Consider the following 4,792-nt stretch of genomic DNA (forward strand, 5'->3'; position numbering starts at 1 on the left):
GCAGGCTGAGGGAGTCACAGTGAGGCAATCAGCACTGGCAGGCTGAGAGAGTCACAGTGGTGCAGACTTTTGGTTCTTTTGCTTCAGAAAGATGCCACCTGACATATGCCCTCCGGAGATGGTGGCAAGGAAGAAATTGTGTATAAGGAAATACATTGTTCTGTCCCCTTAACTTTCTATACTGCCCCGCAGGCAAAGTCACTCTTGAGTTGGTTAAAATGAACATCTTATATTAAAAGCAGTGGAAGCTGTAGGACAATGCCAGTGAGAAGAAGCTACTCCAATAATGTTTCTGGTGGGTGATAAATCAATCAGGGCTGATAAGGGGGCATTCTAATTGGCACTTGTTAATCGGTTGCAGTGGGTATGAACGTGCTACTATTTACATTGACATGAAAGGTGAAGCCCTAAAAACAGACTGGTCCCCGAATAGGAATCCAATGCAACATAACAGCATTTACCATATACTCTGTTTTTTTAATTGGGACCCCATAATATAGAAAAAAATGTGTGTCTACTAGGCCTTATCCAATATAGTTAAATCAAAACAAGTAAACGTAGAGTGAATAATGCCTAAACAATAACTTGGTGATTTGTGTTTCTCACAGAAACTGTGACAATGTGGAGCTACTTTTTCCAAAATGCTGGTACCTTTAAGAATTTGTAATACTTGCTCAATACTGTGATCACCGCGGTGTACCGTCTCTTGGACAGACGTTAATCACACCGCTGCAAAATTGATATTGGGATATCCCTAGTGTATAAGTATAAGGCATTTTCCAGGCACTGCGATTAGATGCCCAGGTACTCCCACCATTTTACAGCTGCTACCATCGATGGCCAGTCAATTCCACTATGGCAGTGCCTGGTAAATGCCTTTCTCGTGCCTACTAAAAATCCAAAACTGTTGTCATTGCCAATGCTTGTTTTGTTATCTCTACTTCTAGTCACCATAGGAGTAGGCACAAAATTTCACATCGGGTGGCCCTGTGAACACTAGCCTGTGATGTTACCAGTCCACAGTATGCAGGCGACGCTGCTGGCATGCATAGCTCCTTCTATAGGTGGCTGCCCCGACATATGGTGAATATGTATGTCACGTCTCAAGTGCAGCATCGATGTTCCAGTGGACTGGCACCGACAGGGCACAAGCGAGGAAACATGCGGGTCGACAGCGTCTGCCCCCTTTTTTCAGAACGAGGACGCTGTCCCTGCTGTTTGTTTGTAAGGAAGTTCAAAACAAATATTACCTTTAGGCTGGCCAATTGTCCTGGATTTTGTGGGACTGTCCCGCAATTAGGGACTCTGTCCCACAGTTTGCAGAGTGGCTGTGCGGGACGCAGGTTGTCCCGACTTTCGTTGGGACAACCTGCCTCCGGCACAGTCACTCTGCAAACTGAAGTGGCCATTTACACAGCACGGCGCTGCCGCCTGCTGCTTTCTTTCCGAGGGCGGCTCTGCAGCCCTGGCTCCTTTTGAGCCTGCAGGTCGAGCTGTAACGCTCGGACACCTGGCTTAATTCAAATGCTAATGCTTTGTTCCTGGGGTCGTGATGGTCATATCTGCAGTTAAAAAACGTGACCATCAACTCCTAAGGACAAACCATTTGCATTGCAATTAAGCCAGGAATTAAGAGCCATTAATAAAAATTACATTAAAAAATGGAGCGGGCCAATGTGAATGACGTGACGTCATCACCGCCTTGTGGGCAAGTGTCCCACGAAAGACTATCAAAGAGTTGGCCACCCTAATTACCTTGCTGCATCCACTTGATGTAAACAGGGATGCAGACCAGATATGAACCCTGGCCGTGAGCAAGACAACTTGCCTCAAGACCGTAGGAATCACTCGTCATAAAACTGTAAAATGTCTTTTCACATTCTGATATACAGGACATGTTTTGTTACAGGTTTTCAGATATAAAAGGTGCACTCCTTTACTTAGCCAGCAATGCTGCAGGAAAATATGTTCCCTTGGCAAACATGTATTTGTGCTCTGCACTTTCTTCAACTAGCAAAGACAAATTGAACGAAATATGCTTATTTCACTTCAGGACATGTTCACTTCCTGTGGCGTCACTTCCCATTGCGTATGCTCGAATCACCCACACCGTTTCCTGGACTCGATCCCTATGTGCCTCGTCCATGAGCCAGCTTCCTGAGCAGAGCTGAAATGCACCCTGGTCCACCTAGAAAAGGTGCTGTCTCTATGCAGGCGTGCATCGTTATTGAGTGACCAGGCTGAAGTCCCCCACCCCTGAAATGTTAGCTTAAGGGCGGGGCTTCCATGCCCTTTAACAGTTCAAAAGATCAGGAACAGGCTTCTGGGCGCATTTTGTTTCTTCCGAGGCAAATCCACTATCTGCTCGGCTCGGGTGATCAAGCACTGCCCGTTTCCCAGAGTCACAGCCCCCCTGAGACACACAGGCTGCGTCCTTGGCTCTGCAGCCAGTGTTGTAATGAACTCGACAACATGTTTCTTTTGTCATCAGCAGCATAGACTTTCTTATGCATGATGGTGAATTTCCAACTGAAAGACCACCAGTCACCTTGCAAATCTGTGACAGTTAAAGCGAGCAACACAATAAAGCACCCTTTGAAAATGTGTTCAGACCCATAAAAAGTAAAATTTACTTTGATGTCCTTGGTTGAATGTGCTTAAAGCCTTACATAACAACACGCTGGAGGTTTGTGACAAATCTCCAAACATAAGGAAGTTTATGACAAAACGTTTTTTATTGTGTGTCTTAAAGCGCTGAAAATAAAGTGGCTAAATAGATATTTTGCCTTTTGTATTTTAAAGTTTTCCATTTACAATGTGGAAAATAAAGGCACACTGATATTATTTTAGCCCAACATGCTGCTATTAGGATTTACGTGATGTCATGATGCTTTACGGTGCAATTTGTGTATTTTGCAACTAAACTCTATAGGACAGTATTATTTTAGGTCTTGACACCCAAAACTTACATTTTTGTTCCAAGTAAAGCGTGGAAGAAGGTGGCCGTGCCCAAATTACAGAGTGGGTTAAAATCCTTGCTTCGCTGTTTAGCGTAAGTGTGTGATCCCGGGCACATAATGTATTCTCACCTTGACTTCAACTGCAAAAATTGGAGTGCTTATAAGTGATTATGTTTACACCCTTACAATAGGACACTTTTAATAAGTATAGGAACAAATTGGTGTACCCTGATGCTCCTCTGCTAGTGGCTCCAATACTGTCACAAATAATTGCATTATTGCTGCACTGGCCCTCCTCCAGTCTCGTGACACTTGATTTGACAGGCAGACATAGGCAAGCCGGAGTTGCATTTTTACCAGCACCTGACAATGAGGAATTACCGGGTAATTCCGACATTGCCGGACCCAGTAATTCCTGCATTGCAGGTTGCCAGTGCCTGTCACTCCCCATTCCCATTTGAGCCCCATAGGCCGCAATGGGAATGGGGAAGCTGCATGCACCGGCACCATTCGTGTATGGTGCTGGTGCATGCGGCATGCTGTGCTCGCGGGTGCCGGGTGGGCAGAAAGGCACCCGTGAGCACAGCTCGTAGTATGGCGATCCGGGACCTACGCTACCGGCATGCTTACCGGTACCGTAGTTCCCGGACCGCCATGCTTATAATGAGGCCCATAGTCTCACCAGCCAATCAGTGCACCAGAGATACTAGTATAGCGCACTAACTGTGGTAGAACCAACATTACATTTTCTCCCCTGTTGCTTCCAGCCACTGAAGTTGCTTGGGCCATCCAGAGTACTGCCCCACACTCTGCAATGTCCTGTTTAGCTATGATATTGAGTCTTTCATTGCACACCATCTGCCATTTTCATACTTTCTATGACCTTCAGGATCTGCAACAAGTGGGTGTTTCAGACTCAAAGGAGAAAGCAGTTAACTGATTGTGACATTGAAGCTGCACTAGACTAGTCTTATTACAATGGTTAATGAAGGTAGATGCCCCTACACAAGTAGGTTTGCCACTCCTCCACAGTTTCTGAAGTTAGTGCCTTTGCCAACATTTGAAGGGTTAGCCGACACCTACATTTTAGCCTAGGTGCACCCCTGGATGTGCGCACTTGCATTTTGTTAGACAGAGAGTTGAGGGAAGACTTTCCCCGAAACTGGTGGCGTTAAAATGTTACTGTGTTTGTTCAGAAAAATGTACTTGAACGCACGCAGTAATACTTTAAAGAGGCTACTTTCAAGAAAGACTTCCATCGCCTCTCTGCATATTGCGCTTTAAAATATACTTTTTGATAGTTGGTTCCCACACCAGACCATGGGGGGGAGAGGTAGAACAGAGGTGGCGGAGCCTCCAAGTTTGCCCCTCCTATTTTCTGAAGTGGCCCCTCTCATCACCACTTAGACCCCCCCCCTCCGAATTGTAGGCTTCGTTGCGCCCCTGTCTATGTGGAAACGCATGTCCTCAATAAGCCCCAAGCGAATTCAGTCACCCATTGTCACCTGCCATTTTTTCAACCCATGTTGAATTGTTTATGGCATTTTTCAAGTTATCACGAAAATGAAAAATAAGTGAGTTGAGGGCGTTATGGGCATGCACAGCACAACACACAATTTGCACCAGACCTCACAGCAACAAAAGAGAACTGTATACATGCATATGAAATGGTGTCCAGTTCCAAGGGCACCCCACCGCCCCGCCCTCTGCAGTAACGGGGCACGTGATACAGACAGACTGGCAATTAGTCACGCCCTGTTGTTCGCTTATACACATGCTGCATGCCGTGCGTCGGCATGTGCCCCACGTCTCAGAATAAACCAAGATCCAAG

This window comes from Ambystoma mexicanum, chromosome 4p (genome assembly GCF_040938575.1).
Source record: "Ambystoma mexicanum isolate Mex_15411 chromosome 4p, UKY_AmexF1_1, whole genome shotgun sequence".
Lineage (NCBI taxonomy): Eukaryota > Metazoa > Chordata > Amphibia > Caudata > Ambystomatidae > Ambystoma > Ambystoma mexicanum.